Genomic DNA, 23,964 nt, shown 5'->3' on the forward strand with positions numbered 1-23,964 from the left:
ATCATTTGCCTATTAGCTAATATTGCCATATATAATTTAGGGGCAACTTTCATAAATTAATTCCCAAACTATGAAATATCTCTGTCAGATTGAAATTGAGCCTAACTCTCAAAGCTGCATGGAAAAGATGATCTAAAGGGCATTAAAAACTTCTTAAAGCTCAATGCACTACCTCAAAACTCTAACAAAGGACCAGGCCACCTTAATCACTGTTTACGCTGAAAATGGTTGCCATCCCACCCATCAACATCAGCATGATTACTGGCCTTTATACAGGCAATATACTTTCATCTGAGCATCATGTAAATAAACTTGCCCAACCAAAAATATCCTCCATCATCAATTACAAAGAATAACATCTCTGCTCTGTAACGATAGACTCAAGTCAGCCATTTATGCAATGATAATATCCGGATTAGACGCAGAAAATATCATCCTATCTGGCCTAATGCCAATAACCTTGCAACCCCCGAAAGCAGCCTTACACTCTACAGCACGGACTATCTGAGAGAAAAGAACACTTTACCATGTCTACCATTGGCTACCACTTGAGGCTAAAATCTAATAAAACATTTTCAATCAGACATTCAAATCCATCCACATAGGTAGATTGAGCTATCTGACTGAATTATCAAAACCATTATAATGTAACATCCATACTTTTCTTGGACTTCTTGTATTATACCATTTTAAACCATACTTCTCAATGCCTTTGTACCTTTCTTCTAACTCACAGTAACTAACGTTCTGCGTCCCTCGCTCACAGTGTTACCTCTTCCTGAGGCTTTTGGGTGAACTTTTCTTAGCTGTGTTCTGCAGGGCTTTAAGTGGGATAAACAAACTGGGGGGGTCTCTTAAAGGGGCGTGGCCAATGTAATTAAGGGCGTGGCTTCGAAACACGTTAACTAAAAATCCGTGCTTAGCATAGTGTGCCGCCCGACTTGTATTTTGCTGTTCCGGTAAATGCGTTCAGATATATGATACAACAAGTCACATCATACCTACAAGTCAGGACTATTGGCTTTGTCAATGGTTGCTAGTTGCATAAGATAAATAAGCAGCAACTTTGGCTTGTATATAATATTGAAAACACTTCCACTTAAAGCCCTGGTAACACCACAACAATGTTGCTGCTCCTGAGTTTCAAAAAGAGAAGGGAAATATAGAGAAATAATGGCTCTCTTTAAAGGATTTGCCTTCCCCTACAACACTCACCACGCGCACATCGATGTGCCTGCTGTCACTGCAGTCCGCCTGTGCCAGGGCACAAAACAGAGCCCGATAGAGACCCGTTTTAAGGCCCCCTTTAAAAAAACTGCTGGTGCTCAGACCCGGTGAGACCTGGACCACTTAAAGCCCTGGTGTACGGGATCAAGAATAGTAAGGGTTTACTATGCGGTAATCATAGGGGAAAAGTAAGGGACTAGAGGGTGGACTATTAAAATTGTATTCAGGCAATGTAAACGTTGGTTTGTCCTCTGTTGCTTCTTATAGGCTGTACAACTTAGAGCCTGAAAATAATCCCAAAAGAGTGTTCAGCAGATGCTACCCCCTCAGGGCAAACAGCTCCCTACCCCCTGACTAGTAGTTTGATGCTTCTTGGCATGCACCCCACTCGCTTTTAGGTGAATAATATTCCTCGATATTCGATAAAAAGTGGATATAAGTTAATTGGATATCACCTTATGGCTTGCTTTGTACTAGACAATGCAAGCCCAAGTTAATGTGAAATATCTGGACCATATGTGGAGCCATCCAATGTACTGTAAATGTAAGCTAAGGTACCCCCAATATAATTTTAGGTCTAGAGGAGGGGGAAAAATACTGCCATGTACTGCCATCCTGGGTAGGAGTGATTTCAAATAGCTCAATCTTATAAGTACTACTATAGAGGCCTGTGCATTGCTGTCCAAACTGAAAAAACTGCTTTGGAATAAGTTGGGAGTTTAGGTTTAAGATTTTTTTTTTATATTAGTCCCAGCTGCCCTCTGTAGCTTATTAGTCTTTACTTCTTCTAAATCAGTGTTATATGTATATAAGTATTCTATGTTCAAGAGAGGAAGATTGTGTGTACAGCACATTAATTTTAATCAAATGTGCAAGGGCGCTTTTATTCCCAGAGGACTTGCACATTTTGAGACTGCCCTTGAAGTTTCCAGATTACACTTACATTTCTTCATCTTTTTTTCATATAAAAGGTCAGTCTGACATGTGTTATATGCGCATGCGTGTGACACACGCATGTGCAAATAACACGTTGTCAGTTGCTTACGGAAGTGCGCGCAGGGATAAGACACTGCTCATTGGTGCGTGCGTAGAGAGGCGGCCTGCGCATGCGCACGCGCGGGACACCACACTCTACAGCGTGCCTAGTAACAGCATATCATCCACCGAGTCCTGTGTCTGCGCATGCGCCAGTGTGCTGGATGCCCTTGTTGTCCTTCTGTGATGTCTGCATTCATCCCTGCTCTGTCTCAGCTGGAGGATGGTGCAGTCTCTCGCTTGTGCAGCGCCACCAGACATGCTTCTGCAGCTGAGGTACATACGTCTTTATGCTGCTGATGTGACACAGCTGTACGTCCGTGTATAAAAGTGTGGCGTGTTGATGCCTCGTGTGCAGGGGTGTAGCTTGGTCAGTATGTTTGAGGGGGGGGAGCTTCTGATTTCCCAACAATCACACTGGTTCAAATACATTATATGAGAAGCAGGGCAGGAGGGGGGGGGGGGGGTTAAGGAGCAGTAGGAAGGAAGAGGAGGGCACTTAAAACAAAAACATTAGTAAAATAAGCATTTTTAAGACCTTTAAAACAAAGGTGACAATGTGTGTGTGTTTTTGTCTGCATGTGTATGTAAAAGTTCCAAGTGAAACACGACAAACCCCTTCGCCATACCCGAGATAAAGCACATTTACCCAACTATTTACTACATAATCCATTTCTTAGGGGGGTGTAATATCCCAAACACCCCCTGAAACTACTCCCCTGTCTATCTCAGGGACATAAAAAGATTCTATGGTAGTGAAGAAGGACGAAAGAGGTTGGCGAGGCCCAGACACCTCTGGCTTTTGGTAAAATAACACAGTTTTATCATGTCAGCAAAACGATGTCATTCGTAGGAAAGGAGGGAGGGAAGAGGCAGAGGACAATTCACTAAATTGCCAGGGGTACCGGAAGTGACATCACACACCCTCTGACATCATATGAAGTAGTATATGATCTTCGACCCTGTATCCTAGGAAGTATGCCACCTGATCTTGACCCTCAAGACATAACACAAACTGACATCACTGAAGCTTAATGTTAACCTAACAGAAAAAAATATTGTTAAATCACAGGAAGATGCACAAAATTTAGATTTAGGAAACATTAGGGTCAGGTACACCTGTGAAAGTTTATATTGATTATAGATCTTGAGTGTGATTTTTTTTTGGGGGGGGGCTTTGTTTACACGTCATCATTGTTTATAGGTTGTGATGTATGGTCACTTGTACAATCTGAGATCGAGGTTTTGTTAAAATGCATCCTTTTACATGCTTTCATAATAGGGTAATATGGATATTATTAAAAATGTGCATTTCTTTAACTTGGTTTCCCTTTAAAGGCACATTTTAGTGCACATTTGGATGTTAGCGCAGTATAGCTCACTGAGAGTTATACGTGTGCACCTCTTCCTGCTCCAGTGTGTCACCACCAATGCACATGTGTACAGTTCTGCTGTCTCCAGAGTGCAGGATTTCTCCAGGGTTGGTTGTTCCTTCATGTACCAGAAGCTGCTGCGGGTTGAGTCACTGGACCTCTCTGGGGCCCTTGAACCAATCTGTCGGGTGCATTAAATAACATTAAAAAGAGCCCGCTGGGCCAAGGGGTCGGGGGGGGGGGGCTCGGGTCAATCATGTAGGATCTCGCAGGATGAGGGGCGCCAAGTCTTCTGCAGACCAGAGACTTTTATGGGGTCTTAGCTCGAGCCACCAGTGGTCTGACAGCCGGGCAGATATCCACTTGCACTAGTATGTCGAGGGCATTACTCCTGCGGGCTGCCAGCCTTCAGAGGGTAGAGGCATGAACGGCAACCCATTTTCTAAAAACAAGCCAACACAGCCTTGTAACTGTTGTGTTAGGGGCATTTTATATTTCTGAGAGGCAGGAAACCGCCCATTGTGAAAGGGGAGACCAGTAGCACCCAGAGCTGCCAGAGAATACACATCATGAAAAGGAACATTAGCCACACTGTAGCATTCTGAGCTGCCAGAGATCACACATCATGAAAAGGAACATTAGCCACACTGTAGCATTCAGAGCTACCAGAGATCACACATCATGAAAAGGGACATCAGCAACACTGTAACATTCTCCCACATCGTGAACGGGACATCAGTAACATTTAGAGCTGCCAGAAATCACACATTGTGAAAGGCTCATCAGTAACATTTAGAGCTGCCAGAAATCACACATTGTGAAAGGCTCATCAGTAACATTTAGAGCTGCCAGAGATCACACATTGTCAAAGGGACATCAGGAACAGTAATATTCTGAGCTGCCAGGGGTCACACTTCATGAAAAGGGCGAGCAGTAACACTGTAACATTCTGAGCCTGTTCAAGCACTGCGGCTGACCCTGAAGCAGAGTGGGTCTCAGTGCGTGCTTATCCCGCACCCAATGAAGGCCTAAACCCCCTCCCTCCCTCCTGACTATTAAGCCTCCTGGGGCTCCCCTGCTGCTGCCCCCTGCTCCGAGGGGGTCTGGAGCCTGGTGTGGGCCCGCTTCCTGAATCGCGGGATCCCCGGATGCAGAGGTGCTCACCCTAGGCCTGGAGGACTGGTGAGACCTAGGAGGGGAGAGCAGAGCTTTGACTCCACTGAAGAAAGTAAACCAAATTCACCATCCTACTGAGCAGCAACGCGGGACGACACCTGAACGCCTACAGGTAGAAAGATCGGTTGCAAATTCGCGCAGTGGTGGGTTTCTGTCCCCCCTCCCTTCCCAGCTGGGCCCCCAGGATTCTGCTCTCTGGCCTCCTCACTGAGCTACGGGGTGCACTCGCTATCCCACCCAGTTACTCCATCGGAAAACCCCAAGTGGACTCTGGACGCCTGAGGGAGACCGAGTGCATCACTTCTGCGCCACACAGGTGGTGGACCTTAATCCTGCCACCCTACATACTACGGGCAAAAACCACCAAGGAAAACGGAATACAGGGTGATCACCTGACTTAGCCCCACTACCCTACCAACCTGATCTGCCCTGCACATGACGTATCAGGGAGTTGAACGAACTTCGAGCTGAAGTGGCCGTGTCCCAGGGACTTGCCTACCCTTGTCACTATTGTGGCTCTGACGCATCGACGGTGGAGCCATGCTCTGCCTGAAGTCGAAACCTATCTCGACACAACTAAGCGACCTGGCCAGAGAGATACCGAGACTCCCCCGTGCCGACCCAAGGAATCAACAAAGACACACATGAACCTGTGGAATGTCTGGATAAAGCCGACCACAGGAATCCTGGTAAATCCTCTATTTCAGAGAAAGAGACTTGATCCTACGACAGGCCCGCATTCAGAAAACCCTATCCTGCCAAAACCACACTATTATGATATTCCCGGACTACTCAAGGGGTGGAGAAGTGTGGCTCACTGGTTAGAGGAGGCAGACCTGGAAGCAGAGGTCAGCCCGGGACCAGGGTTCAATTCCCGGCTCGGCGGGGTCTTGAGTCCTAAAAAATGTCCATGGACTCGACAATTCTCGCTCCGGTGCCTACTCGATTCACGGGTTCACACTCTGCGACTCTGGGCAATAGCTTGCTTAATCTCCACAACGGCCCCTCGCGGCGGGATGCCTGGCTTTCACCTTGCGGATACCCTGCTGGGGTTATCTCACAGGGAATACCAGGACGGGTTCCCTAAGCAAGCGCTTAGAAACCGCTCGGTGATTTGCGCTATATAAATTCCTGTACATTTACATTTACATGTCCAGACCCAAAGACGTTCATACACGGAAGTCCTCACACCTTACACCAGCATGGCCTTACACTCAAACTACATACCAACAGGTGAGGCCTCCATCCAACACTAACCATCACCCAAACACTCCCACCACATGGAGGGTTCCCGGGATTCCGTGGGCTTCTCACACCGACCATGACACAGACAATACATAGAGGAGACTTTCTCCGGGTAATGTCTTTGAATGTCAATGGCCTGCTGGACAGAATCAAGCGCACCGCTGTTCTGCGGCATGCCCAAAGATACACCCCGACATACTCCTGCTCCAAGAAACCCATCTTATGGGTAATCTCTGTCCATTCCGCGGAAGATACAGGTTCGACAGATCCTGGCACTCAGGCTTCACACGGGGATCACGCGGAGTGGAGATCCTACTGAAGTGCAACTTGCCCTTCGTACCTACTCAAATCACCAGGGATCCCCACGGTCGCTTTGTTGCTCTCTCCGGAACAATGGGCGACAACGCCCTCTCCAATTATACTCCTGGTGCCATGCATACACAGACTATAGGCAGCATTGGGGAGGTGATTAGCTCCTTACCGCTGGGAACAACGGTGGTGGGAGGAGACTTCAATGCTCTCATGCAACCCTCTCGACTCTCCTTTTTGCCCTGGCAATGGAGCCCCTGGCCACCCTCATTCGTGCTGATGACTGGGTCCAGGACTGGAAGTGGAAAGGCTCTCATGAGGACAAAATTGCCTTATACGCACACGATGTCCTACTCTTCCTCGCAGAGCAGACCCAATCCGGCCCCAGATGCCTACAAATACTCCGTACCTTCGAGCGAGTCTCCAGCTTATGCTGAAACGCCGCAAAATCAACCCTGGTGCCCCTGCATCTATCTAGAGAGTGCTTTGATTGGCAGTCTACCATCCCCATCAGACGACAATCGTTTAAATACTTGGGAATCTGGGTCGCTCTGCTCCCTGAGCTGGCCTGGGCATATAATATCACCCCACTAGTCACAAAAGCCAAAAAGACCTCCAGAAGGGGCAAGCCCTGCCGCTCAACCCATTAGGTAGAGTAGCACTTTTTAAAATGATGATTCTTCCCTGATTTCTCTACATCATTCAAAATACTCTATCCTATATTCCCCGGCGTTGGTTCAGGGGGTTGGGCAGTTTAATCGCGAGGTTCCTCTGGAGTGGTTCACGGCAACGCATAGCCCTCTGCCGCTGACAAATTTCGCCCTTCGACGGAGGCATGGGTATGACAAACTTGTATCTATACTACTTAGCAATATGCCTCCTAGTACTGCACGATTGGTTCAATGGAGGCTAGTCTGACCTCGCCTATAGGACCGGGTTGCGGGATCTGGGACTCTCTCAGGTCCAGACTATGATGTACGGGGACCCCTCCGTACGGGGACCCATACCCAAGACCTTACCTACAGTAACCCACGCAGATCTGCTAGCCTGGCGTGCCTCCCTGCATCATACCCAATGGGGGAATAGGCTGACCCAGCAAACACCCCTCTGGCAAGACACATGGCTACATGAAGTGGGGGGCCTAGAGGGTTTCCGGGGCAGGAATCTTATTGGTATCTCGCAACTCGTGACATTTGGATCAGCGTCCATATATGTTCCTTCTCGGGCTTTCAAACCAGACACTCACTCCACCCGTCACAGTTTTATAACTACTTACAAATCCGCCACACACTCAGCGTACATCTAGTAACAGCCATGTTGCTACCAGAGCACAGCCCCTTAGAAGCTCAAATCACAATGGGGGACTTGGGGAGAGGGGGTATCACCCATTTATCGCTCCTTAACTAACAATGGTCCCACCTCCCTTGACCCACTGAGAACTAGATGGGAGGCCTGGCTAGGTGCTCTGGAAGACGATGACTGGAGAGATGCCTTGATGGCCCCCAAGACCATCACTGTCTCAGCCACACTCCGCTTGGTCAAACTATACTACCTACATACCTATTATCTCACCTATCTCACCCTATCCGCGTACATAGTGCAGGCCTAATGCCACACCCATCTTGTACACGATGTGGGGCTGAGCCCACTGATTTTTTCCCATGTGGTATGGTCTTGCCCCCTCATAGCTTCCTACTGGGACGTACCTCACAACCCCTTGAATATACTGCTAGGGGTCACAGACGGGCTGTATGGACCTAAAGCAGACAAGTTATTCTTAGGCACAGCCCTTGTGGTGGCCAAGCGATACATTGCAATGGCATGGAAGAATCCCCTCCCGCCTTACATAACCAAATGGCGCAAAGGTGTAGACTGGTGCCCACACAAGAACTGCCACTGTACGAGGCCAGTGGATGCCCGGCCGAGCATCAGAAAATTTGGGGCAAATGGTTGGGAATGGTGGGTTAATCAGTCCCCCCGTCTTTTATGGATCCATTCTTATGTATCATACGGAGGGCAGAGATACGGCAATGTCTACCAGCATAATAATCTTTTACTCGCCTAATGTCATCTGTAAATATGCTGGTGGAAATGCTGTGCTGTTTATACTCTGGTTCTATTATTGTCTTTTCACAAAATCGATAAAATTGACTATCAAAAGAAAAACCGGCAAAGGGACTCCAGGGCTTATCATAGCCAGGTTACGAAGAATTGTGCCTTTGTATTGGTTTAAAAAGTACCATTGCTAAATGGTTATATACTCCAGTGCATATGTAAGAACCGGAGGGATATTTACTCTGTAAATTCTACTAAGTGTTTAAAATGTCTCCCTCCAGAAAATTTATACACAGATTTAATGCTGCCATATACCCTAAGACCTTGTTTCCTAAATGTTTAAAATGAATATTATTGAGGCTCTGGGAGTCTTTTCCTGAATACATGTATGATTTTACCATTTCAATTGGTGTTCTACCTATGTACCAACTTTCTTCCCTTAAAATCCCTTATTTTGGCCTTAGTGATGTTAATTTGTAAACAGTTTTTTCCTGCATATTCATTCAAAGCTTTACATTTATTTTTAAGCCTGCTGATGTAAGATCAAATAAAACCTCATCACCTGCATACAGTAATACTAGTAGATCATAAAATGTAACCCGTGGAGGAAAATTCCTAATATTTACAAATTGAGTGGGGAGATCATGAAGGTATATCGAAAAAAGAATTGGACGCCAACAGACAGCTCTATTTTCGGCGGTTATTTGTCTGAATTGTTCGTGTTAGTCCCTTACTCCTTCCCATTAATGCCCTGGAGTAGTGGAGGAATGCAATCCTAAAAATAGTTTTAATAAATCCGACGGTATGCTCGGTGAGATCTGTTTCTCCCAAAGGGTCGGCGTGTCCACTTTGCAAAAAACTTTCAAGAAGTCAATGAAAGCGCTATAGAATTTCCGATTTTCTAACCACATATAGTACATATTAAGGTCTGTATAATTGCGATGGTAACCATTGCAGAGTGGTTTGGTCGGAATACAGCCTGTTCACATGGTCTAATTCCTTTAGAGAAAGCCCAGTCCCAAAGATGTTTCTAATTTGCTGGCTGCGAAGATCCTTCCTGATGCATCCAGAAGAGTAATATGGCGATAGTTGATCAAGAATAACTGAGAATCTTTCTTTTGGAGAGGTATTGCAGTCCATGATCCAAAGATAACTTTTACGAATGCTTATGTAGAGATGAAAATGTTGAAAGATTCAGATTCCACAGATAGAACAGTAGACTCTGCTCTAAATAATTATACACAACTAAGGAGTATCTATATATGCAATTTTAACAATCATCAGTCATTTGTAGACATAGTTCATGCAACAAAAGGGACAACTCTTTATAGCAGGCTTGATTCTTCTTTTGTATTTTATTGCCTTTGTTCACTACAAGCGTGATTGTTCAAATGATATTTCTAAAGGAAGATTTAAAAGAATGTATCCCATTCAATTGCCGGTTAAATACATCACAAAACAGCCTACGCGTTTCGTCCACATTTGGACATCATCAGGGCTGTAGAGATAAAAGAAAGAAATGTAACTAACCAATCCGAAAAAAATATATTATAAATTTCTAAATTTGTAAAACAACTAATAAAGTACTTCAATCTGTAGCAAAATGCTAGTCCTACCTATATAACAATCTACAGACAATGCGAAATAAAGCCTGCCTATTTAACATTCTGTGCAAAGTATTTGTCAGAACAACTCATTCTAAGTGTGACAGTGGACTTTTCATCCTTCCATTCTAATTACGAAATAAAAGACTTTTCACCTTGAGTCAAAAACAATCTAAGTTCACATTGACAGTAAATGTTTTAGCCTTCCATTAAGATTTGTAAGATGAAAAACAATTTAACCACACGTCACAATGATCGAAATCAACATTGACCCTGTAATAGATATAGTGACAGTAGTAAAATTCTTTCAATATGGTCAAGTCTCCAATTTTCTCTTAACAATCCATTCTTTAATTCCACTAATCAAAAAGGGGAAAAGATAAACAAATTATAATGAGGTTTAACAAAATGTGAATAGCAACCTACTATGTTTAGAAAAACTGCACCTAGTGGAGCCTATTATTATTGTGTTGCTCCCTGGAGCACTCGATAATTACCCCAGATCAAGTGTTAAGTTATATAGTCTAAACGCTAGGTGAGGTATTTTAACTGTTCTATTCAACAAACACCTTTTTAAATAAAAAAAAAGCGTCCAAAGAAGTCCTAACCTTTTAATCCTGTTTAAACTGTTAGATCAATTAATTTTTCAAAATCAGCGATTTGTGCGTCCCAAGCACTATTGTCATAGTGCTAAACGATTCCCTATAAAACAAAAAGGCAGAGGGAGACAAGGAGACAGAGACAAAAACAAGCATTGAAAATGCAATAGGTCTCGCAATAACGCGAGTCTGAACTATTAGCATTGTAAATGATTATGCCCTTTATTTTTGCGTTCTGGTTTTTGGAACATAAATAAAAGGCTTTGCCATTTACAAGGCCTATAGCTTAAATTTGCGTTAAAACAAGACCTATTGCATTGCAATGGTGGTGGTGCTGCTGAGTTTTCTCTGAATCTGCACCCACAATCTGCACCCACAATCTGCACCCACAATCTGCACCCACAATGTGTGAGTGGCATTGCGTGTGTGAGTGGCGTTGCGTGTGTGAGTGGCGTTGCGTGTGTGAGTGGCGTTGCGTGTGTGAGTGGCGTTGCCTGTGTGAGTGGCGTTGCCTGTGTGAGTGGCGTTGCCTGTGTGAGTGGCGTTGCGTGTGTGAGTGGCGTTGCGTGTGTCAGTGGCGTTGCATGTGCGAGTGGTGTTGCGTGTGTGAGTGGCGTTGCGTGTGTGAGTGGCGTTGCGTGTGTGAGTGGCGTTGCGTGTGTGTGGCGTTGCGTGTGTGTGGCGTTGCGTGTGCGAGTGGCGTTGCGTGTGCGAGTGGCGTTGCGCGTGTCAGTGGCGTTGCGCGTGTCAGTGGCGTTGCGCGTGTCAGTGGCGTTGCGCGTGTCAGTGGCGTTGCGCGTGTGAGTGGCGTTGCGTGTGTGAGTGGCGTTGCGCGTGTGAGTGGCGTTGCGCGTGTGAGTGGCGTTGCGCGTGTGAGTGGCGTTGCGTGTGTGAGTGGCGTTGCGCGTGTGAGTGGAGTTGCAAGTGTGAGTGGCGTTGCGTGTGAGTGGCGTTGCGCGTGTCAGTGGCGTTGCGCGTGTGAGTGGCATTGCGCGTGTGAGTGGCGTTGCGCGTGTGAGTGGCGTTGCGCGTGTGAGTGGCGTTGCGCGTGTGAGTGGCGTTGCGCGTGTGAGTGGCGTTGCGCGTGTGAGTGGCGTTGCGCGTGTGAGTGGCGTTGCGCGTGTGAGTGGCGTTGCGCGTGTGAGTGGCGTTGCGTGTGTGAGTGGCGTTGCGCGTGAGTGGCGTTGCGCGTGTGAGTGGAGTTGCGCGTGTGAGTGGCGTTGCGCGTGTGAGTGGCGTTGCGCATGTGAGTGGCGTTGCGCGTGTGAGTGGCGTTGCGTGTGTGAGTGGAGTTGCGTGCGTGAGTGGCGTTGCGTGCGTGAGTGGCGTTGCGTGCGTGAGTGGCGTTGCGTGCGTGAGTGGCGTTGCGCGTGTGAGTGGCGTTGCGCGTGTGAGTGGCGTTGCGCGTGTGAGTGGCATTGGGTGTGTGAGAGGCGTTGCGTGTGTGAGTGGCGTTGCGTGTGTGAGTGGCGTTGCGTGGGTGAGTGGCGTTGCGTGGGTGAGTGGTGTTGCGTGGGTGAGTGGTGTTGAGTGGGTGAGTGGCGTTGCGTGGATGAGTGGCGTTGCGTGGATGAGTGGCGTTGCGTGGATGAGTGGCGTTGCGTGGATGAGTGGCGTTGCGTGGATGAGTGGGGTTGCGTGGGTGAGTGGCGTTGCGTGGATGAGTGGCGTTGCGTGGATGAGTGGCGTTGCGTGGATGAGTGGCGTTGCGTGGATGAGTGGCGTTGCGTGGATGAGTGGGGTTGCGTGGGTGAGTGGTGTTGCGTGGGTGAGTGGTGTTGCGTGGGTGAGTGGCGTTGCGTGGATGAGTGGCATTGCGTGGATGAGTGGCGTTGCGTGGATGAGTGGGGTTGCTTAGATGAGTGGTGTTGCGTGGATGAGTGGGGTTGCGTGGATGAGTGGGGTTGCGTGTGTGAGTGGGGTTGCGTGTGTGAGTGGTGTTGCTTGGGTGAGTGGGGTTGCGTGGGTGAGAGGCGTTGCGTGTGTGAGAGGCGTTGCATGTGTGAGTGGCGTTGCGTGCGTGAGAGACGTTGCGTGTGTGAGTGGCGTTGCGTGGGTGAGTGGCGTTGCGTGGGTGAGTGGTGTTGTGTGGGTGAGTGGCGTTGCGTGGATGAGTGGCGTTGCGTGGATGAGTGGCGTTGCATGGATGAGTGGCGTTGCGTGGATGAGTGGCGTTGCGTGGATGAGTGGCGTTGCGTGGATGAGTGGGGTTGCGTGGGTGAGTGGTGTTGCGTGGGTGAGTGGCGTTGCATGTGTGAGTGGCGTTGCGTGGATGAGTGGCGTTGCGTGGATGAGTGGCGTTGCGTGGATGAGTGGGGTTGCTTAGATGAGTGGTGTTGCGTGGATGAGTGGGGTTGCGTGGATGAGTGGGGTTGCGTGTGTGAGTGGTGTTGCTTGGGTGAGTGGCGTTGCGTGGGTGAGTGTGGTGTTGCGTGGATGACAGTGGGCTTGCGTGGGTGTGAGTGGCGTTGCGTGTCTGTAAGTGTTGCTGTGTGGGTGAAAGTGGCACAGAGCCTTTGATGTGGCCTGGCGCAGGAGAAATGCTGCTGCTGCTAATTAAATACAAGAGCGGCCGGGAAGCGGCCAGGAAACACAAGTACGGCCGGCCACATAATTAGGGGAGGAGAAGCCGCACAGCACACGCTGGGAGAAGCCCTTTGATGTGCTGTGCGGCCGCGATGGGGGAGGGGGAGGGCCATTAGCCTGATCTCGCGGCAAGATCAAACGAAGGGTGGGAGGGACATTGAGGAACAGGAACAGATGGCCATGAAAGTGTATGGGCCAAAAGCGCGTGCCTGTACGTGCACTCGAAGAAAACGCCACGAAAAAAAGCGGTGGTTTGACAATCAGTTTGAGCACTTGAATTCTCGCCATTTCCCATTCCTTCGGAATGGTAAAGGACGAGACCTAACAATTAGTAGCCTCCTATCCAAATATCCAAGTCATCTCCCATCTGCACGGGACAACTATCTATCGAACGCCTACCTCCATAAACGTGGATTAATTCCTCCCGCGTCTGTCTTCCTCGGCGACTCGCCTGATAAAGAGTCAGCCATTCCCCAAGTCATTCTACTCCCATTTAAATCCTCAACGGGCCAATGAGACTCTATCAAAAAGGCGCGCCAAAAACCCTCATCTTGTTTATGGAATCCAAGTTCCCTCATACGTCCGCTATCCCATGTGACCGGAAAGAAACGGAATAATAACTCTGTGCGGAGAAAATGCCGCTGAGCCTAAAAGTGTAATTCGAGTAAAATTATAATGATTAGGTGATCAATCAGCTGTATACGCTATCCCGTTCCTTAGTATTAGTCACAGGAAGAAACATATAATTTATCTTAATCACTACCATTCTACGTGTGCTACGTCGTCTCTCCACGGGAATGGTAGAAGTGTTTCCGGTGTGTGTCCCTCTCCACAGTGATTGGTTCAAGATACAGTCGTCTTTGAACCAATCGCAATTCATTATTCAAAACGTGGTCTCGCAGTGTTAGGTCAGAACCTACGTTTCTTGGATCATGTTCCCTCCAAGGTCCGCATAGCGAAAAATGTAGATACCGCACTCCAAAATTTAATGGAGCACGAAATACACTAATTACATCTGGCTGCTTGTTCATTTTATTTGGACCATTTTTAACCAAAGCAATAAGTATTAACGGTACATTTCCCTCTCTATAGAAAATAGTTTAAATAATTCTGTCAACTTAGAGCCAATCACGATTCATCGTTTGAAACGTGATATAGCAAAATTAGGCCATACATGTCCAGCCCACGTTTCTTCCTCCCGTTTCCATCGCGGTCCGCATAACAGTGAAAACTCCATACCGTGACTCGTCTTGTCTATAGAGACAGGATATAATTTTTGTGTAAACGAAGCTACTTGTTATTGTTTAGACCGATTTTAGACAAAGCAATATTTAGCTAATGAACGCAACGGTATGTTAATTAAGCACCCGTTGTCTATTCAATGACTTATTAACAGTTACAGTACTAAAGTCATGATTATTCATAAGTACTAACCAACTTGTCAAGAATTTATTTTATACAAAATGATGCGTGATGAAATAAGATAGTGCACTTATTCACTACACACAAATTAAATATTCAATAAAATTAACATAACTTAACTCAAGACTTGGATCCCAACCATAAAAGTTCTGTCTAAGTTGATAAAGATAGCCTTATAAGGGTAGATCAAACTAAAAATAGAGACCGCAGTAATGATGTCATCTAATGAAATAAATCCAGCTTCAACTGCTCCGTGCACCTTTTGTTTTACAGAAAATGATGCATTTCTGAATCGCTATTAAGCCCCTCCTTTACCGTTCTACAACGACTGATCCAGCGTGCTTCCTCCTTCCTAATACTCAGTTCCCAGTCTCCACCTCTCACATGCGGTTCTATTTTCTGGAGACCATGAAACCTGAATTCTTTTGATCCTTCATGTGATCTTTTAATGTGTGCAAATATTGGTGATTTATGGTCCTCATTTAGAATGGCCCTTCTATGTTCTTGCATGCGTATCTTGAGAGCTCTCTTCGTGCTCCCAATATAGACTTTTTTACATGCGCAAATCAATGCATATACCACTCCAGTACTATTGCAATTGATAAACTGTTTAATTTGATAAGTCCTGGTACTATTGTATCTGAATTCCTTGATTTTGTTCACTCCCCAGGGACACATGTTGCATCCGCCGCATGTGAAAAACCCATTGGGGGTTATGGGCATCCACTCCTTTCTAACTCGTTGAATGGGTTGAATATAGTTACTAGTAACCAGATTACTAATCGTAGGGCTCCGTCTATAAACTATTTTTGGTGTTTCTCCAATTAGTCCTGCCAGACTCGGTACACCCATCAGTAAATGCCAGTTTATTTTAAGAATTTTGAAAATCTTGTCTTTATCTGTGTTATATGTTGTTATGAACGCTAAAGGCCTATTTGACACTTCGCTATTTCTCTTTGTTGATTTTGGTGTCAAAGTTGTGTGTCTAGCTATCTGATTAACTTTTCCTCGTGCTGCCTTCAATAGTTTGTCAGAATATCCACGATTCTTTAGCCTGTGGCACAACTTATCAATCTCTTCTTTGAAATCCACATCCTTAGGACAATTTCTTCTAATTCTAACCATTTCACCAAATGGAATGCCCTTGATCACTGATGTTGGGTGTGAGCTTTCTGCTCTCAAAATAGAATTAGTTGCGGTCTCTTTCCTGAATAATTTACTCTTTATCGAAACTCCCTCTACAAATAACTCCACATCCAGATATTCTATTCTTTGCAGTTGAAAATTCATGGTCAAAGTTACGTTGAACGAATTATTATTCAAAAACAGTAGATATTCCTCCATTTGTTCCCTCGAACCTCTCCAAAGAATTAGGATGTCGTCTATAAAACGACCCCAAAACAGTATATGATCTGTCCAATTTGCTGCTCTTCGACTCCAGGCATACTCCCTTTCATACCAGCCCATGAATAGGTTGGCATAAGAGGGGGCAAACCTGGAGCCCATTGCAGTACCCCTGATCTGATGGTACCATTCATTTTGAAAGAGGAACTAATTATTGTTTAGAATGAGAGAGCTCATGGATCATTTCTGAGTGTTCCACCAGACTGGCACTTCTCTTGCCTAAAAAATGTTTCAAAGCTGTTTCTCCTATATCATGATTGATGAATGTATATATTCCTACAACATCCAAAGTTACAAAGCTCATGCCATCTTCCCAAACCACATTCTCCAATTTATTTAGTATATCCATGGTGTCCCTAACGTGGGACGGTAAGTTTACTACTAGCGGTTTTAGAAAACCGTCAACAAATTCAGACAGGTGTTCTGTCAAACTGCCAATGCTTGAAACAATTGGTCTTCCTGGCGGATTTGTTCTTGATTTATGTATTTTTGGCAGAGTATAAATAAAAGGTAGGTGGGATTCAAAATTCTCAAATATTTATACTCCGCCTCGTCCAATAACCCTGCTTCTTTCCATGTAAAAAGACGTTCTGCAATAAATTGCCCTGCCTGTGATGTGGGATTCTGACTCAGCTTGCAGATGTATCAGATGATGTGGACTTACCTTAGTAGCCCCACCTACTTGAGAAGCCCCTGAATTGCCCCGTGTTGATGATGAGGATCAACTCCGTAAGCCCAATAGGACAGTCATGAATACCTGATCTCTTCCATGCTGAATGTCTCTCTCTACCCTGTTTGTGGAAATCTATATGTCAACTGTAGATACCTGTGATCAACTAGGCTTGTCTTCTGAAGTGGTGCCTCGTGCACGTATAAGGAAACTGTGCTACTTATCACCCGGGAATTCTAGGATCTTTGTTTCCTCATGTTATTGTACACAATGTCTGCACAAAAGGAAACAGGGGTATGTTGTATGCATAACATGCCACTAATACAATAGGTGGTCATGCAAAATACCGAACAACCATTAGCAGATCAATCACCTAATATCTCACGAAGTTCCACTTGTTCATTGAGGAATGTCTGTGATATTTGTACACAAATAGACCGTTAAGCACACTGGTGCACAAAGAAGTAAGTGGTATTATTAGTCACTGGTAGCAGCTGGAAGCAGTGTTGTCTCTATTAGCAGCGTTAGCCTCTGGTAGCGGAATATGTTTTTGGTGACAGAAAAACATGAAAATACGAAGAAACACTGTCCTTGATGTGACACTGGCTATCATCTTGATGATATGCTTGCTTTTATAGTTTTTTGCAACTTAACTTAGTGTGCATGTATGCGCGGAGCGTGGTACCTTACCTGACTTTAATTGGTTGTCTCTTTATCTTTCAGATTCTAGCAAAATAGTTGTCTGGATTCTGTGGGATGAACGATGCATTTCCATGTTCAGGTAAGTGTAGTGTCTTGTGCATAACAGAACGCGGGACACTTATTGTTACAAAGGGACTCCTTAGCTCAATGACGTAAGTGTTTGGGTGGGGTTGATAAATTCATGACGCATTACGTTTCAGTTTACCGTTACACTCAGAAGAATGAAGACGTGTAATAACCAGCTCTCTGTGTGGTGTGATTCATTGCATGCTACCAGGCTAGGGGGGATGCTACAGTAATGATGATACTTGTTCTCTGGTAGGCTTGGGCTCAGTGCTTAATTTGAGCAGGTGCTTTCAGGTGCTCAGCACCTGCACTTATTTTTTTACAAATTAAGCACTGCTTGGGCTCCAGCGTTGAGTTCAGCTCAGGCGGGTGCCCTTGAGGTAAAACATCCTCCTTGTGAGAATGCGAACCCCAGGGACAGCACCCAGCCACACTCAACATGGCCACCAAGATCTCGCAAGATCTCAGCTTGATCGTTACATAAAGCGGCATGTAAACAAAGGAAGCATCCAGTGCTCTGCAATACCAGAAAGAGCATGTTACCGAAACATACAGAAGGTACAAAAAAAATAAAACAATGGAGCACCCCCACACCTCTTACATTGTTAGCGAAGTGTGCATTCACGCCGTGCTCGGGGGTATTCGGTAGTGCTTTGAGGGGATATTATCTAGCACTTAGCGAAAAGAGTGTTTAGGGGCAGAAGCAACATTGTACTGGGGTGAGATGTGAGTCTATGTTCAGAGGCTCATGATCAGGGGCATGATGCACACAGCGTTCAGGGGTATCATCGGGGGCATTATGCACACTGTGTTCAGAGGCATGATGAAGGACTTGACTGCATGAGCCAGAGTTATACATCAGGCTTTAACCCGTTGGCTGCTGCCGTCGGCCAACGGTCGCCGCGAACACTACCTTGGGAGTGTTGCGCCTGTCCGTTGGCCGACACGGCCCACCCGTTTCTTCAAGCGTTCAACTGGTGCAGAACGTTCGAAGCAGCCAATGGGTTAAAGAACTGTTCAAGGGGATCTGAAAGTACAGCTGTTTTAGAAAACCTGGAAGGACCGTATGATTTTCTTTTGGACATCTCCTTCCATGTGGTTAGAGCAGCTGCTCTCTGATGGAGCTATGGTAGTGCCAGTAGAAACATATTTCTGAGAGACTGGCAAACTGTTTAAGCACAAAAGAATACAGCCGTGCATCTACCTTTCGAAGAAAACAAGATTTTTGGTCTTGAGCTTGAAGAAAGACTTGTTGTAGACGAATCTAGGACTCTAGTTAATTATTCCCGATTTATGCCCTTATGTGGTTATATCAAATCATATCCTTATATTCTGTGAATACCAAAAGTAGCATGTTTAGGATTTTGTCTTAAGTTAGTTCTGTGAATCGGCCCCTCAGCTTGATCGTTACATAGAGTGGCATGTACACAAAGGAAGCATCCAGTGCTCTGCAATAACAGAAGGAGCATGTTACCAAATCATACCGAAGGTACAAAAAATATAAAACAATGGAGCACCCTCACACCGCACCCAAAGGCGTACTTACATTGTTAGCGAAGTGTGCATTCACGCCGTGCTCGGGGGTATTCGGTAGTGCTTTGAGGGGATATTATCTAGCACTTAGTGAAGAGAGTGTTTTGGGGAGCAGAAGCAACATTGTACTGGGGTGAGATGTGAGTCTCTATGTTCAGAGGAACATGATCAGGGGCATGATACACACAGCGTTCAGGGGTATCATCGGGGGCATTATACACACTGTGTTCAGGGACATGATGCAGGACTTGACTGCATGAGCCAGAGTTATACATCAGGCTTTAAAGAACTGTTCAAGACGGATGTGAATATACAGCTGTTTTAGAAATCCTGGAAGGACCGTATGATTTTCTTTTGGATATCTTTCTTCCATGTGGTTAGAGCAGCTGCTCTATCTGATAGAGCTATGGTAGTGCCAGTAGAAACATATTTCTGAGAGACTGGCACACTGTTTAAGCACAAAAGAATACAGCCCTGCATCTACCTTTCAAAGAAAACAAGATGGTTGGTCTTGAGCTTGAAGAAAGACTACATAAAATATTCAAGGAAAAGAACACTCTTCTTCCACCCATCAGTCTCATTCCTCTTCTTTTTAGGCAAAGTCGGTCTAAATCTTCATTTAGACAACCACCTATTAGGGAATCTAATTACAACTCAAAGAAACTAAAAGGAAGAAGATTTAAGTTTCAAACCATACAGAAGGCCTGCTTCCCTAAAGAATTCTCAGCACTCCAGATTATGCTGAAATTGGCCCAAAGCAGCCAGTTGGAGGAAGGATAAAGCATTTCAACAATGGGAGGAATCTACGTGAGATTCTTGGATTCTGGAAGTAGTAGAGGAAGGCTGCAAATGTTGAAATCTCTTTTCTCCTCCATCTAAGAGATTCATTCTCAAGATCGCTTTTATGTTACAGCCATCAAGACAGCAATTCATGCCCTTGTTTTAAAAGAAAGCAAACACAAGGAGATGATGGACGTAATCTAGTGGCAAAGTGAGCAAGGGACCCATGTCTGGGCATACCCTGGCAACTTAGTGCGAACAAAGCAAACACAAGGAGATGATGGACGGAGCGCTGAAACTTTTCAAACACTCACCCCCAGTCACAGATCTGGGTTGAATCCATCATCGTTCTTTAGGTCACTTCGCCACCCCAGTTCAGACCCAGCTATATGCAAATCAGTCTTGACCCTGTGCCTCATCGGAACAGTTTAGCCCGAACTGCCAAGCCAGGTCTTCCCTGGCCTGAAAACAAGCATCCTGAGACAGGTTTCAGGGCAACACTCCTCATCAGCCGTGCTAGCTTGAATCCAGTGGCACAGTAAGCCGGGGCCCATGTCTGGGTATACCCGGTACACTTAGCGCGAGAAAGCAAAAGACATACAGATGGTGGACGGAATGCTGAGAAAATCAAACATTCTCCCCAGTCAATAGATCTGGGTAAAATCAGTCTTGACCCTGTGCCCAATGGGACCAGTCCAGCCCAAACTGCCAGGCCAGGTCCTCCCTGGACTGGAAACAATAATCCTAGGACCGGTTTTTGGCTTTCATCCCTCATCAACCAGGATAGCACGGGACCCACGTCTGGGCATACACGTCCCATTTGGGGTGACAAATGCAAAAAGAACAATTGATGGACAGATGCGGAACAATGTCAAATATTCACCTTGAGTACCGAGATCTTGGCCTGAAGCCATAGTTTTTCGCTCACCATGCCATTCCAGTTTGGACCCAGCCATATGCAAATCAGTCTTGTCCCTGCACCACAAGCATCCTGGGACCGGTTTCAGGGTATCACCCATCATCAGCCAGATTAGCCACTCAGAAAACCAGCATGCTTGTTTCCCCACCAGGGATGGCCTGGCAGTTCCGGATGCACTGTTCCCATGGGGAACAGGGTCGAGACTGATTTACTTATGGCTGGGTCCAAAACGGAATGGCGAGTAAAAAAACGATGGATTTAGACCCAGATCTCTGTAGTTGGGTGAATGTTTGACATTGTTCAGCATAGTGTCCATCAATTGTTCTTTTTGCGTACGGTAATGTGAAGCATTACAAGTAGATAATATGGGATTGGATATGTAATAATTTAGCAGCAAATAATTGTAGAATAATATTCATGGAGGTTAAAAGGTCAGTTGCCAGTTGGACTGTCAAGCCAGACCTAAAAATCCATGAAGTTTTATGATTGCTCTCCTCCCGTCTGTGCTGCTGTTAGAGAAAAACACTATAAAGCATCTTGTTATCTAAGACAATTTAACAGCATGTGCGTGTTCTTGAAAGTTCAACCTCAGGCAGCTGGATAAACACAATGATCACAGCTGTGTGGAGAGAAATCTCTTTTTGTGGTAGTGCCTTAATTTTGCCTAATCAAAACACATACTCCTGGTTCCCTACATGTGGGCGGGGCCAAAGCCCCTCTCCTGGGGTTCTCACATAATTTTCTGGCGACAGCTGCATTGGTAAAACCAGGCCATAAAAAATACGCAGAATTTGAGACTCTGCTGTTTAAAGCAACTCTCATGTTTGCATTCTTTCTGGCATTCCCAGTCAGTAAGCCAGTGTCGCCATTACACAAGCTGATAGGAAGGCCTGTTTGCAGGCCGCAGATGTATGGAAATAACAGTCACCAGCTTATTTAGAAGACCCATGGTATTCTTCAAGACACTTATTCACAGCTTTAGTTGACATGAGACCAGTTGAGAGTCAAGCATTTCTGAGACATGCAGATGTATTACCTTTAATTAGGTTCCAGGTTCAGGTTGTTGTTTGCTAGAGTCTATACAGGGAGGGCTTGAGGCAACTCGTTAAGGAACATATTTAAATTTGTGAAGCACCAACCGTGTCCAAGAAGGGTGCATTAGTGGTCTTCCTTGCTCTCTTTCAAATTGTTCACTCGTGCAGGCGCTTGCGAAATGGTTTTCTCTGTTGCATTTTCTGCATCTGTGGCCCATTGCCAGGCATGCGCCGGTATGTGGAAATTCAAGTCCGCATCGATAGCATGTTCTTTCTTGCTTCTTTCTTGTTGGTGGTGTATTGTCTCTCTTCTTGATATTTCCAGTTACGCGGTTTGCTTGTTGCACTCGTTTTGCCTTTCCCAGTTCCATCTGTCTGGCATGAGTTGTTGCTCTGGCCTCTGCTTGGGCCATGGTCCGTATTTTCTCGAGCGAGGCTGGTTCCTTCAGAATTCGTGCGCGGAATTCCGCTGACTGACAACCTTCAATGATGCACAGTCGTATCGCTTGTTTTTTGTCAAACGTGTCGAATCCGCAATAGATTACTAGTTTCCACAGTCTGGTTGCGAAATTGTCGAGGGACTCCTATGCTAGGTGACATGTGGTGTTGAACGTGCACCTTTCGAAATCTACGTTTGTCTGTGAGACATTTTATTATTCCCTTGTATGCTGCTGTTTGATCGCGGGGAAATGTAATTAGCAGGTCCTCAACCTCATCACCTACAAAGTTTAGGAACAAGTCTATGTTCTGGTCATCTGTGTATGCCTTGCATTTGGCACGCATGTATCGTTTGAATTGCCTTATCCATATTTCCCACCGAATGCCTATTTGTGGTTCTTACAAGCAGATCAGTAGTGGTCTGCTGAAAATTGTTTTTGCGCTATTCTTGTTGCTTACGTCTTCTGTCATTTTGTTGTTGTGCAGACCGTCTTCTCCTTACTCTGTGTGCAGTTTCTTCTTTTGCTGTACTTGATTTCCTTTCTTTCTTGTAATTTCTCTTTATTTCTCCTTTATTCTTCCTTTTTGGGCCTTTTTTTGTGTTGCATGACTTCAAAATGGCCGCCTGGCCTTCTCCAGCTCCTTATGACCCTGGGGCTGATTCAAGGCCGACCCTGAGCTGGGGCTGATTCAAGGCCGACCCTGGGGCTGATTCAAGGCCGACCCTGTGCTGGGGCGGATTCAAGGTCGACCCTGAGCTGGGGCTGATTTAAGGCCGACCATGAGCTGGGGCTGATTCAAGGACCATGAGCTGAGGCTGATTCACGGCTGACCCTGAGCTGGGGCTGATTCAAGGCCGATCCTGGGGCTGATTCAAGGCCGACCCTGTGCTGGGGCGGATTCAAGGTCGACCCTGAGCTGGGGCTGATTCAAGGCCGACCATGAGCTGGGGCTGATTCAAGGACCATGAGCTGGGGCTGATTCAAGGCCGACCCTGAGCTGGGGCTTATTCAAGGACCATGAGCTGGGGCTGATTCAAGGCCGACCCTGGGGCTGATTCAAGGCCGACCATGAGCTGGGGCTGATTCAAGGCCGAACGTGCACTGGGGCTGATTCAAGGACCATGAGCTGGGGCTGATTCAAGGCCGACCCTCAGCTGGGGCTGATTCAAGGACCCTGAGCTGGGACTGATTCAAGGCCGACCCTGGGGCTGATTCAAGGCCGAGCCTGAGCTGGGGCTGATTCAAGGCCGACCATGAGCTGGGGCTGATTCAAGGACCCTGAGATGGGGCTGATTCAAGGACCCTGAGCTGGGGCTGATTCAAGGACCATGAGCTGGGGCTGATTCAAGGACCCTAAGCTGGGGCTGAGTCTGGAAAGGACAAGAGCTGAATTCTGCCTCTATTCGCTCCAATGTTTGTAAAAAGAGCAGTTTAGGATAACCTTTTGAAGGAATTACATTTTTTATTCACCGTTTTACATATCTGAAAGGGGGAAACTACTGATTTTACACATTTCAAAGTGTTTTACTGGCTCTGAAATGATAAAACTGGTCATCCTGGTTAATTCACTGGTCTGGTGGCAGTCCTGTACACAGTACTGCATACAGTAACATGATTCGGGATTATGAAAATGGTCCCACTGTAGTTTCTTTACTGGGTTATATAATTAGCTATGTTAACTTCAACCCAGTAAACAAAGGTGACATTTTATTTTACTGATTTGTTCACCTCATGAGGGAAACCTATCTCTTCAGCTGTCAGCTAGGTCGAGAAAAGAGAAACTCC

The 23,964-nt window shown here is 46.1% G+C and overlaps 1 protein-coding gene across 1 annotated transcript in view; it reads left to right on the plus strand.

Moving 5' to 3' along the window:
- The first annotated feature begins 2,430 nt into the window (after positions 1 to 2,430).
- LOC144772300 (uncharacterized) overlaps positions 2,431 to 23,964 on the plus strand; it is a 54,334-nt gene continuing 32,800 nt past the window's right edge. The window contains exons 1-2 of the mRNA XM_078656527.1: positions 2,431 to 2,538; positions 17,429 to 17,486. The gene's annotated coding sequence lies outside the window, so the exon portion shown is untranslated. The remainder of the gene's footprint in view (positions 2,539 to 17,428; positions 17,487 to 23,964) is intronic.

The sequence above is a fragment of the Lissotriton helveticus genome, chromosome 8 (genome assembly GCF_964261635.1).
Source record: "Lissotriton helveticus chromosome 8, aLisHel1.1, whole genome shotgun sequence".
Taxonomy (NCBI): Eukaryota; Metazoa; Chordata; class Amphibia; order Caudata; family Salamandridae; genus Lissotriton; species Lissotriton helveticus.